This window comes from Bos indicus, chromosome 21 (assembly GCF_029378745.1).
Source record: "Bos indicus isolate NIAB-ARS_2022 breed Sahiwal x Tharparkar chromosome 21, NIAB-ARS_B.indTharparkar_mat_pri_1.0, whole genome shotgun sequence".
NCBI lineage: Eukaryota > Metazoa > Chordata > Mammalia > Artiodactyla > Bovidae > Bos > Bos indicus.
Genome location: NC_091780.1, coordinates 6,554,229 through 6,567,636, shown reverse-complemented (window position 1 = coordinate 6,567,636; position 13,408 = coordinate 6,554,229). Strand labels below are relative to the sequence as shown.

General features: G+C 40.8%; 1 pseudogene; it reads right to left on the bottom strand.

Annotated features, from left to right (window-relative positions):
* Positions 1-1,542: 1,542 nt before the first annotated feature.
* LOC109575126 (small ribosomal subunit protein uS3-like) lies at positions 1,543-7,489 on the bottom strand (annotated as a pseudogene).
* Positions 7,490-13,408: the final 5,919 nt, after the last annotated feature.

The window sequence follows — 13,408 nt, the reverse complement described above, 5'->3', positions numbered from 1 at the left end:
TACATGCACCCAAATGTTCAGTGAAGCACTGTTTACAGTAGACAGGAGACAGAAGCAGCCTAAATGTCCGTCGACAGAGGAATAGATAAAGAAGATGTGGTACATATATACAATGGAATATTACTCAGGCATAAAAAGATCAAAATAATGCCATTTGCAGCAACATGGATGGACCTAGAGATTTTCATACTGAGTGAAGTAAGTCAGAGAAAGAAAAACGTCATATGCTATTGCTTGTATATAGAACCTTAAAAAATGGACAAAGTAACTTATTTCCAGAACAGAGAGAGAATCGTGATGTAGAAAACAATTTTATGGTTAACATAATTTTATGGGAGCTGAATGGGGGAGAAGGATAAAATGGGGCATTGGGATTGACATATACACACTACTATATATAAAAGGTTGCACAGAGTCGGACGTGACTGAAGTGACTTAGCAGCAGCAGCATATATAAAATATTGTGGCTTGGCCAAAAAGTTCATTCAGGTTTGTGATAGTGTACAAAAACCCGAACAAACATTTTGGCCAACCCAGTAAAGTGAAAGTTGTTCAGTCTTGTCCAGTTCTTTGTGACCCCCTGGACTATAGCCTGCCAGGCTCCTCTGTCCATGGAATTCTGCAGGACAGGATACTGGAGTGCGTAGCCATTCCCTTCTCCAGGGGGTCCTCCCAACCCAGGGATAGAATTCCAGGTCTCCCACATTGCAGGTGGATTCTTTACCATCTGAACAACCAGGGAAGCCCGAGTAGCTAACTACTATATAGCATAGGAAACTGTACTCAATACTCTACAATGACCTATGTGGGAAAAACATCTAAAAAAGGGTGGATATATAAAACTGATTCCCTTTGCTGTACAGCAGAAACTAAAATCAACTATACCCCAATATGAATTTTTTTTTAAACTGAAAATAAGATTACAGAGAATTTATAACAAATATAACTATGGAATTAACATGAAATAAAAGTCTTCTGGAGTAAATAAATGCACTTCTCCCTGTTCTTCCCACTAAGCACAGTTATAACCTCTGGATACTATACATCAAATGAGAGCAAGAAGACACTGAGAGGTGGAGAAAAGCAGTCAGCCTGGCTGGGACCGCAGGACCAAAGAACAACACAGAGGCAGGTTCCTTGGGTTTTCTTTCTGCCTCCTGTGTCCAACAGTGGGAGCTGGAGAAGCCAGCTATCCAGAAATAGCAACACAGAGAGCCCTCCAAAAAGCCTGCTCTCTCCGTCTAGAACATGAGGGAAGGGGCAGCCTAGCAAGATGGAACACTTCTAGGTGATAACTCCCCTACTCCAGTCAAGCACTGTGGAAAAAACAAGGGCCTCACCCTACTCCTGTAACCAAAATATAAGAGGGGCCTAGACGCTCACAAGTTGTGACAAGACACACCCCCACCCGCAATGGGTTGGTGGTGTCAGACATGCTGGAGTGGGGAGCTGAGACTTTTATAGCCTCCCGACAACAGTGAGTCCTTATCCCACTCTGCAGTGTCAGTGTCAGAGTATGGAAGCACCAGGGTGGTGTTTGTGTCAGCAAACATCTAGTGGGGACCCTGAGGTCTTACAGTAACGGGGCACCTTCTGTCCCTGGGTGTCAGCACAGGCAAAGTAGCGTTGCTGAACTTCTACATCTAGCAGGCAGTAAGTAGGCACTGATAAGACAGAAGACCTGAATAAAAGCTAGTGTCTCATAACGCAATACTCACGTGTTCAGGATTCAATTGAAAATCATTGTCAGAAAATCTCAACTTGAATGAGAAAATACAATCAACAAACACCAATTTTGAGAAGATGCAGAAGTTGGAATTATGTGACAAGGAATTTTAAGAAACTAATTTGGAAGGTAGGGAAAAACGTATAGTACATCCTGTGTGCTCTGTACCCCTAATCCCACGAAGGTAGCATTTTGCGTGACTATAATATCAGATCCATGATACTGACATTAGTACAACCCACAGAGTTTATTAAGGTGTTGCCAGTTGTATAAACAATCATGTGCGTGTGTGTGTGTGTGTGTGTGTGTGTGTGTGTGTGTGTGGTTCTATGAAATTTGTCACATAGGAGCTTTGTGTATCTAGCATCTTGAGGTCCAGAACTGCTCCGTCACCGCAAGGCTCCCTTGGGCTACCCTTTTGGAGCCAACCCTCCCTCAAATCCTAACTCTAGAAACCACTCATTGGTTTCTCATGTCTATAATTACATTAGTTTAAGAGACCTGGGTTGGATCCCTTGGATTGGGACGATCCTCTGGAGAAGGGAAAGACTACCCTCTCCAGTATTCTGACCTGGAGATTCCATGGACTGTATAGTCCATGGGGTTGCAAAGAGTCAGACAAGACTAAGCGACTTTCACTTTCAAGAATATTATAGAAATGGAATCATTCAGTATGTAACTTTTGGAGATTGGTTTTTCTCACTCAGCATAATTTCCTTAAGATCTTGATTGTTGTGTGTAGTTTATTCCTTTTTATTACTGAATAGAATTCCATGATACAGATGTACAAATTTGTTTAACCATTCATCCCTTGAAGAACAACTGAATTGTTTCCAGTTGCAGTTATTTTTTTTTTTCTTTAAACATCTTTATAGAGCAGCATCCAAACTCCAGATCCAGTGGCCAAGGAGACCTATTTTGCTGTGGGTACCAGCTGGGGCATGCAGGCAGCTCAGGCTTCTCACTCTTCTGTTTAGAGACAAGGGTGGTGGGCGCGTTTCGTCTTTGGCTTCCACAATGCTCACGTCCTCAGGCAGAGGCTTCTTAGGACCAGTCTTACCAGCTGGGTCCCAAGGCAGCATGCTCTTTCCCTTGACGCCCAGCACACCCTGTCTGAGCAGCATAGGGCACACAGCAGGCTCAACATAGTAGTTAACAGGTCCCCACTGTGGCTCATGAGGCCATCTGCGTGGGCTTAGCCATGCGTGGATTTAGCCCTCTGTCCTCAGAATTTCCCAGACACTACCGCCTCGCAGCCTTTGGCCCCCCTCTCCAGGAGGAGCTGCAGCGTACCACAGCAGGCCCGCCGCACAGGAAGTGGAGGACCGACCAGTCTATAACACAGAGACTCTGCCTGGGAATGGCACACAGACCTCCTGTGGCTCCCTTTTCAGCATAAAGCTCTACTCTGCCGTCAGGGAAGCCAAATTTCTTCTGAACCACAGCAGTCAATTCCCGGAATCCACCGGCCCTTCTCACCAAGAACATTCTGTGTCCTGGTGGCCAAGATAAGGATTTCTGTCCTGGTTGGTGTAACATGGACCTCACCTCAGCCAGCTCCTCAGTGAAAGACTCATTCAGTTCACCTTTGAAGATGCCATCAGTGACGAACTTCCTCTTCTTAGCCCCAGTTGGAGCTATTACTGATAAATCTACTGTGCACACTTATATATACATTTTTGTGTGAATTGAAGCTTCCATTTCTCAGGGATAAATGCTCAAGTGCAGTTCGTGATTCGTATGGTAGTTAACCTCTTCAGTTTGTTTTTTGTTTTTTAATTGCTAAACTGTTTTCCAGAGTGGATGTTTATTTTACATTCCTACAAGCAATAAATGAGTGATGAAGTCTCTCTGCCTCTTCAGCATTTGGTGTTATCAACATTTTTTATTTTAATTATTTTGGAAGTTGTGTAGCAATATCTCATTGTAGTTTGAATTTGTAAATTCAAATGACTACTGATATTGAACTTCTTTACCTGTGCTTGTTTTCCATCTATATATCCTCATGAATAGAAATATCTGTTCATAACTTTTCCCCATTTTCTAATTCAATTGTTTTTTTGACATTGAATTTTGAGAGTTATTTGTATATTCTGCATACAAGTCCCTTTTCAAATATATGATTTGCAAAATTTTTTCTTAGTCTGTAGATATGCTTACCTTTTCATCCTCTTAACAAAGTCTTTTACAGAGCAAATATTTTAATTTTGATGAGGTATAATTTATCAATATTTTTCTCTTATGGATCATACTTTTGGTGTCAAGTGTAAGAATTCTTTATCTAGCACAAGAACCTCAAGACTTTCTCCCATTTTTTTTTTTCTCTAACAGTTTTTATTTTACACTTTTAAGTCTGTGATTCATATAGACATGATATTTGGGTTGAGGCTCATTTAATGTCTCATTTCTCTAGCACACTTTCTTGAAAATGCTATCTTTCCTTGTTTGAATGGCTTTTCACCTTTGTCAAAATAAGTTGGACATATTTGTGTAGATGAATTTCTGGGATCTCTCTTTGGTTCCATTAATCTTTGTGTCTATCCCTTGCCAGGCTTCACTGGTGACTCAGATGGTAAAGAATCCACCTGCAATGCAGAGCCCCAGGTTCAATCCCTGGGCCATGAAGATAGTCTGGAGAAGGGAAGTTCAGTTCAGTTCAGTTCAGTCACTCAGTCGTGTCCGACTCTTTGAGACCCTGTGAATCACAGCACGCCAGCCTCCATGTCCATCACCAACTCCTGGGGTTCACGCAAATTCATGTCCATCAAGTCAGTGATGCCATCCAGCCATCTCATCCTCTGTTGTCCCCTTTTCCTCCTGCCCCCAATCCCTCCCAGCATCAGGGTCTTTTCCAGGGTCAGCTCTCCGCATGAGGTGGCCAAAGTATTGGAGTTTCAGCTTCAGCATCAGTTCTTCCAATGAACGCCCAGGACTTATCTCGTTCAGGATGGAGTGGCTGGATCTCCTTGTAGTCCAAGGAACTCTCAAGAGTCTTCTCCAACACCACAGTACAAAAGCATCAATTCTTCGGCACTCAGCTTTCTTCATAGTCCAACTCTCACATCCATACATGACCACTGGAAAAACCCATAGCCTTGACTAGATGGACCTTTTTTGGCAAAGTAGTATCACTGCTTTTCTCTATGCTATCTAGGTTGGTCATAATTTTCCTTCCAAGGAGTAAGCATCTTTTAATTTCATGGCTGCAGTCACCATCTGTAGTGATTTTGGAGCCCAGAAAAATAAAGTCTGACACTGTTTCCACTGTTTCCCCATCTAGTTCCCATGAAGTGATGGGACCAGATGCCATGATCTTCGTTTTCTGAATGTTGAGCTTTAAGCCAACTTTTTCACTCTCCTCTTTCATTTTCATCAAGAGGCTTTTTAGTTCCTCTTCACGTTCTGCCATAAGGGTGGTGTCATCTGCATATCTGAGGTTATTGGTATGTCTCCCGGCAATCTTGACTCCAGCTTGTGCTTCTTCCAGCCCAGCGTTTCTCATGATGTACTCTGCATATAAGTTAAATAAGCAGGGTGACAATATATAGCCTTGACGTACTCCATTTCCTATTTGGAACCAGTCTGTTGTTTCATGTCCAGTTCTAAGTGTTGCTTCCTGACCTGCATACAGATTTCTCAAGAGGCAGATGAGGTGGTCTGGTATTCCCATCTCTTTCAGAATTTTCCACAGTTTATTGTGATCCACACAGTCAAAGGCTTTGGCATAGTCAATAAAGCAGAAATAGATTTTTTTTCTGGAACTCTTGCTTTTTCGATGATCCAGCGGATGTTGGCAATTTGATCTCTGGTTCCTCTGCCTTTTCTAAAACCAGCCTGAACATCTGGAAGTTCACGGTTCATGTACTGGTGAAGCCTGGCTTGGAGAAGGGAATGAGAGAGCTAGTTCTTAGGTAGGTAGATAAGGAGTCTAGGGCTCTTGAGGAGGAGTAAAGGACAAACTTTTTTTTCTACTCTCCTTTTTCTTAGTCATGTAAGATTTTTTTTCTTGAACTCTGAGTTGTTATGGCAACAATCTATTTCTTCTAAGACTAACTTTCTTTAAGCCCAGAGCTAATGATTACACAATAAAACAACTCATCTTACTGAGAGGTATGTTTTTCCTTAAATTCTGTACTAACAGCACAATTGCACTCATCTCACACGCTAGTAAAGTAATGCTCAAAATTCTCCAAGCCAGGCTTCAGCAATATGCGAACCATGAACTTCCTGATGTTCAAGCTGGTTTTAGAAAAGGCAGAGGAACCAGAGATCAAATTGCCAACATCTGCTGGATCACGCAAAAAGCAAGAGAGTTCCAGAAAAACATCTATTTCTGCTTTATTGACTATGCCAAAGCCTTTGACTGTGTGGATCACAATAAACTGTGGAAAATTCTTCAAGAGATGGGAATACCAGACCACCTCATCTGCCTCTTGAGAAATCTGTATGCAGGTCAGGAAGCAACAGTTAGAACTGGACATGGAACAACCGACTGGTTCCAAATAGGAAAAGGAGTACATCAAGCCTGTATATTGTCACCCTGTTTATTTAACTTACATGCAGAGTACATCATGAGAAACGCTGGACTGGAAGAAACACAAGCTGGAGTCAAGATTGCCGGGAGAAATGTCAATAACCTCAGATATGCAGATGACACCACCCTATGGCAGAAAGTGAAGAGGAACTAAAAATCCTCTTGATGAAAGTGAAAGTGGAGAGTGAAAATGTTGGCTTAAAGCTCAACATTCAGAAAACGAAGATCATGGCATCCGGTCCCATCACTTCATGGGAACTAGATGGGGAAACAGTGGAAACAGTGTCAGACTTTGTTTTTCTGGGCTCCAAAATCACTGCAGATGGTGATTGCAGCCATGAAATTAAAAGACCCTTACTCCTTGGAAGGAAAATTATGACCAACCTAGATAGCATATTGAAAAGCAGAGACATTACTTTGCCAACAAAGGTTCGTCTAGTCAAGGCTATGGTTTTTCTAGTGGTCATGTATGAATGTGAGAGTTGGACCGTGAAGAAGGCTGAGTGCCGAAGAACTGATGCTTTTGAACTGTGGTGTTGGAGAAGACTCTTGAGAGTCCCTTGGACTGCAAGGAGATCCAGCCAGTCCTTTCTAGAGATCAGCCCTGGGATTTCTTTGGAAGGAATGATGCTAAAGCTGGAATTCCAGTACTTTGGCCACCTCGTGTGAAGAGTTGACTCATTGGAAAAGACTGTGATGCTGGGAGGGATTGGGGGCAGGAGGAGAAGGGGACGACAGAGGATGAGATGACTGGATGGCATCACTGACTCGATGGACGTGAGTCTGAGTGAACTCCGGGAGTTGGTGACGGACAGGGAGGCTTGGTGTGCTGCGATTCACAGGGTCGCAAAGAGTCGGACACGACTGAGTGACTGATCTGATCTGAACAGTTGTATAACAACAATGTATCTTGCTCGAGGTCACGTTTCTTCTTCTTAAGAACCTTCTGACTAATCCTGTTATCTTAAGATGCATGTTGCCGGAGTGGGTTTGTTAAGACCTTTCTATTGTTAATAACCAACTGAAAAAGTATATAAAGACAGGCCTGATAAGACAGGCCAGTGGGGCGCTCTCTGCCCCTTCGATGTCTGTGTCAAACACTCTCTCTGTCCCTTTTTCACTGTGATAAAACTTTTGCCACATGAAGCTCTAAGCGCCTTAAGCCTTGTCTCTGGTCCCAAAGCTAATTTTTCTTCTTCGGAGGTCTCGTATCTGACACCGTTCACCATAAGCTATCAGGAATGGCTCCCCACTCCAGTATTCTTGCTTGGATAATTCCAAGGACAGAAGAGCTTGGTGGGCTATAGTCTATGAGGTCACAAACAGTCAGACATGACTGAGCAGCTAAGCACACACACACATACACACAGACATCCCTTTACCAGTACCACTCTGTCCTGACTACTGTAAAGCTATATAGTAAGCTTTAGTATCAAAGTTTTTCCTACCACTTTATTCTTTTCAAGTTGTTTTACCTACTCTACTACCATACCTTCCCATATAGATTTTACAAAAAGCTTGTTGATGTCCACAAAAACAAACAAAATTAAGTGGTGGTTTGATAGAAACTTTATTAAAACTAGAGAATTTGCAGAGAATCAACATCTTTACTAAGTTGAGTCTTCCAATCCATGAACGTAGGACTTATCTTCTATTTTTTAAGTCTTTCTCTATTTCTTTCCTTGGAATTTTGCAAATTTAAGTATACAGACCCTGAATGTGTTACACTTATAGGTAAGTCTTTCATTTTATTGGAAAATTAGAAATGGAATCATGCTTTAAATTTGTTTCTACATGTTCTTTTTTAATAAGTAGAATTTCAGTTAATTCTTGGATGATTTTATGTCCTGTGACCTGATGAACTCATATGTGGTGAAATTTTGTGAGGATTTTGTAGATCCATTAGTATTTTTTACATAGATAATGTTATCAGAAAATAAGGAGTTCTTTTCTTCCTTTTCAACCTGTGAGCATTTTGTTTCTTTTTACTGTCTTATTACAGCAGTTAGGACCTCCAATGCCATGTTGCCAGGTGGTCAGAATAACAGTGCTAAGAGGAGACATTCTTGCCTCAATCACAGTCTTAAGGGGAAAGCATTGTCTTTCCTTTAACTATGATGTTAGTTGTAGGTTACTTTGTAGGTGCTCTTCATTAAGTTGAAAATTTTCCCTCTATTACTAGATTGATGAGAGTTTTCATAATGTGTTTATTAGATTTTGTCCAATGCTCTTCCTGCATTGATTGATAAATCATATATTATTTGTTCTTAACTTGTTCATATGGTTGCTGCTGCTGCTGCTGCTAAGTTGCTTCAGTCGTGTCCGACTCTGTGTGACACCATAGATGGCAGCCCACCAGGCTCCCCTGTCCCTGGGGTTCTCCAGGCAAGAACACTGGAGTGGGTTGCCATTTCCTTCTCCAATGCATGAAAGTGAAAAGTGAAAGTGAAGTCACTCAGTCATGTCCAACTGTTAGCGACCCCGTGGACTGCAGCCTACCAGGCTCCTCCATCCATGGGATTTTCCAGGCAAGAGTGCTGGAGTGGGGTGCCATTGCTTAAGGTAATTGATTTTCAAACATTGATCTAGTCTCACATAGCAGGAATAGTCGCATTTGGTGATGGTATATCATTTTAAACACACACACACACACACACAAACCACAATGCTGGGTTCAATTTGTTAGCATTCTGTTGAGGAATTTTGCAACAAAGTCATGGGAGATTTTGATAGATGATTGTATTTTCTTGTACTGTATTTGTGGTAATTTTTGAGGCAGTACTGGTTTCAGAAATGTTTTCACCTTCTTATCTTGCTGGAAGAGATTGTGTAAAATTGGTGTTAACTTTTAAACATGTTTGGTAATTCTACAGTTAAACTGAGAATCAGCTCATTGCATTGCTTTTTCTTATTGTTTTTGCTTTCACTTTTATTCATTTCTACTTTCATTTTATTATTTGCTTCTTGACAAACACTCTAAAGCAGTTCTAAATTTTAAAAATGCCTCAAGGAACAGTTACAAAATTCTGTAAACAAATGTAAATGTGAAAAAGTTTCAGCAATAAAGATATAATAATAAGTTTCAGTAATAAAGATATAAATGAAAACCAAATAGAAATCTTAGAATTAAAAAATACAATAACTAAAATTTTTAAACTCAGTGGAGTTTTATGTTGTTTCTCTTAACAACAAAATGGAGAGGACAGAGGAAAGAATTCATGATCTGGAAATTAATACAGTAAAAATTGTCCAATCTAAACAAGAAAGAGAAAATAGAGTGAATAAAACTAAAATCAAAACCATGACCAAACCAAAACCTCAGGGGCTTATGGGAGTCTAATGAAAGTGCTGACATTTGTGTCATTTGAGTCCCAAGTGAAAAGGAGAAAAAGAGGGGGCTGAAAAAGCCTTCAAATAAATAATGACTGAAAATTTTTCAGATTCAGTAAAAGACATAAATATACAGATTTTAAAAGCTAAGCAAACACATACAGGATAAACACAAAGAAATTCATTATCAGTACATGTCATCAGCTCAGTCGCTCAGTCATGTCCAACTCTTTACCACCCCATGAATCTCAGCACACCAAGCCTCCCTGTCCATCACCAATTCCCGGAGTTCACTCAGACTCACGTTCATCGAGTCAGTGATACCATCCAACCATCTCATCCTCTGTCGTCCCCTTCTCCTCTTGCCCCCAATCCCTCCCAGCATCAGAGTCTTTTCCAATGAGTCAACTCTTTGCATCAGGTGGCCAAAGTACTGAGGTTTCAGCTTTAGCATCATTCCTTCCAAAGAAATCCCACGGCTGATCTCCTTCAGCATGGACTGGTTGGATTTCCTTGCAGTCCAAGGGACTCTCAAGAGTCTTCTCCAACACCACAGTTCAAAAGCATCAATTCTTTGGCGCTCAGCCTTCACAGTCCAACTCTCACATCCATACATGACCACAAGAAAAACCAAAGCCTTGACTAGATGAACCTTTGTTGGCAAAGCAATGTCTCTGCATTTGAATATGCTGTCTAGGTTGGTCATAACTTTTCTTCCAAGGAGTAAGCTTAATTTCATGGCTGCACCTACAGTGATTTTGGAGCCCCCAAAATAAAGTCTGACACTGTTTCCACTGTTTCCCCATCTATTTCCCATGAAATGATGGGACCGGATGCCATGATCTTTGTTTTCTGAATGTTCAGCTTTAAGTCAACTTTTTCACTCTCTTCTTTCACTTTCATCAAGAGGCTTTTTAGTTCCTCTTCACTTTCTGCCATAAGGGTGGTATCATCTGCATATCTGAGGTTATTGATATTTCTCCCAGCAATCTTGATTCCAGCTTGTGTTTCTTCCAGTCCAGTGTTTCTCATGATGTAGTCTACATATCAGTTAAATAAGCAGGGTGACAATATACAGCCTTGATGTACTCTTTTTCCTATTTGGAAGCAGTCTGTTGTTCCATGTCCAGTTCTAACTGTTGCTTCCTGATCTGCATACAGATTTCTCAAGAGGCAGATCAGGTGGTCTGGTATTCCCATCTCTTTCAGAATTTTCCACAGTTTATTGTGATCCACACAGTCAAAGCTTTGGCATAGTCAATAAAGCAGAAATAGATGTTATTCTGGAACTCTCTTGCTTTTTCCATGATCCAGCGGATGTTGGCAATTTGATCTCTGGTTCATCTGCCTTTTCTAAAACCAGCTTAAACATCTGGAAGTTCATGGTTCACGTATTGCTAAAGCCTGGCTTGAAGAATTTTGAGCATTACTTTACTAGCGTGTGAGATGAGTGCAATTGTGTGGTAGTTTGAGCATTCTTTGGCATTGCCTTTCTTTGGGATTAGAATGAAACCTGACCTTTTCCAGTCCTGTGGCCACTGCTGAGTTTTCCAAATTTGCTGGCATGTTGAGTGCAACACTTTCACAGCATCATCTTCCAGGATTTGAAATAGCTCAACTGGAATTCCATCACCTCCACTAGCTTTGTTCATAGTGATGCTTTCTAAGACCCACTTGACTTCACATTCCAGGATGTCTGGCTCTAGGTGAGTGATCACATCATCGTGATTATCTGGGTTGTGAAGATCTTTTTTGTACAGTTCTTCTGTGTATTCTCGCCACCTCTTCTTAATATCTTCTGCTTCTGTTAGGTCCATACCATTTCTGTCCTTTATCGAGCCCATCTTTGCATGAAATGTTCCCTTGGTGTCTCTAATTTTCTTGAAGAGATCTCTAGTCTTTCCCATTCTGTTGTTTTCCTCTATTTCTTTCATTGATTGCCGAAGAAGGCTTTCTTATCTCTTCTTGCTATTCTTTGGAACTCTGCATTCAGATGCTTATATCTTTCCTTTTCTCCTTTGCTTTTTGCTTCTCTTCTTTTCACAGCTATTTGTAAGGCCTCCCCAGACAGCCATTTTGCTTTTTTGCTTTTTTTTTTTCCAGGGGGATGGTCTTGATCCCTTTCTCCTGTACAATATCACGAACCTCATTCCGTAGTTCATCAGACACTCTATCTTTCAGATCTAGGCCCTTAAATCTATTTCTCACTTCCATTGTATAATCATAAGGGATTAGATTTAGGTCATACCTGAATGGTCTAGTGGTTTTCCCTACATGTCATAATCAAACTTAAAAACTAAAAACAAAGGAAAAAATTCTTGTAGCAGCAAGACACAAATAATACCTATCAATAGGGTATAAATAATTCAAATCACAGCAGATTTCTCATCAGAAACCATGAAGACCAGAAAGAAGTGACACAACAGTTTCCAAGTGCTGAAAGAAAATAACTATAATTTGATAGTTATTTAAGTATACATTTATTCTGTAATTCTATATTCAGTGAACCTGTCCTTCAGAAATGCAGGGAAAATGAAAATGTTATCAGGTAAAGGAAATGAAATATTATAAGTACCTACCCTAAACAATGTTCAAAGAGAGTCCTTGAAAAAGAAAAACACAATAAAAGAAGGAATCTTAGAATCTCAAGACAGAATAGAATACAACAAAAAGGGTACAGGTGAAAGCAAAGATGTAGCCTTCTTTGTTTAACTTTTCTAAATTAACTTTGAGGATTGGAGCAAAAATTATAACATTATCTGATGTGATTCTCAAAGTATATACAGGAAATATTTAAACAATTATAAATGTAGGATGGTAAAGAGACAGAGGGAAATAAGATTCTCGCACTTCACTTGAACTTGTAAAAATGCCAAAGCCAGTGATCAGTTATGTATGTAAAATGCAATACTCAGAGCAAGCAATAACAAAAAAAAAAAATAATAATAAGGGAAAGAATACAGTAAAAAAGGAGCAAGAAAAGAACCTTCCAAATTTTTCTTTATCAGCTCTACACAATATTTATACAAAGAACATTTAGAACAAAAGTAGAAAACTGTAGAAAAATACTTTAATAACATTCATTCTAAAATGTTCAACAGAATATTAGCAAAAACATATTTTCAGTAAATTTTAAAATAATACATGACCAAGAGTTGGTTCCCTGAATACCAGGCTAGTCCGGTGGTGGTGGTTTAGTCACTAAGTCGTGTCTGACTCTTGCAACCCCATGGACTGTAACCTGCCAGGCTTCTCTGTCCATGGGATTTTCCAGGCAAGAATACTGGAATGGGTTGCCATTTCCTCCTCCAGGGGATCTTCCCAACCCAGGAATTGAACCCGGCTCTCCTGCATTGCAGGCAGATAGCCAGTAGTAAGAAACTAATATGAGATCACATTAACAGAGTAAAAAACTACTAGATCAGCACCCCAAGAAATGTAATTAAATATCCACATCCATTCCTGATTTTTAGGAAGAGCTGAAAACCAACATCCAAGGAGTGGCGGTGGCGTGGGTGTAGGAAGGCCAAGAGGAGCTACTCCACGTCCAAGGACCAGTGGCTGCGCGGGTGCAGGAGGGCCGAGAGGAGCTACTCCACATTCAAGGTCAGGAGGGGCAGCCATGAGGAGATACCCCTCGTCCAAGGTAAGGAGCAACAGCTGCGCTTTGCTGGAGCAGCCGTGAAGAGACACCCCACGTCCAAGGTAAGAGAAACCCAAGTAAGATGGTAGGTGTTGCGAGAGGCATCAGAGGGCAGACACACTGAAAGCATAATCACAGAAAACTAGCCAATCTGATCACACGGACCACAGCCTTG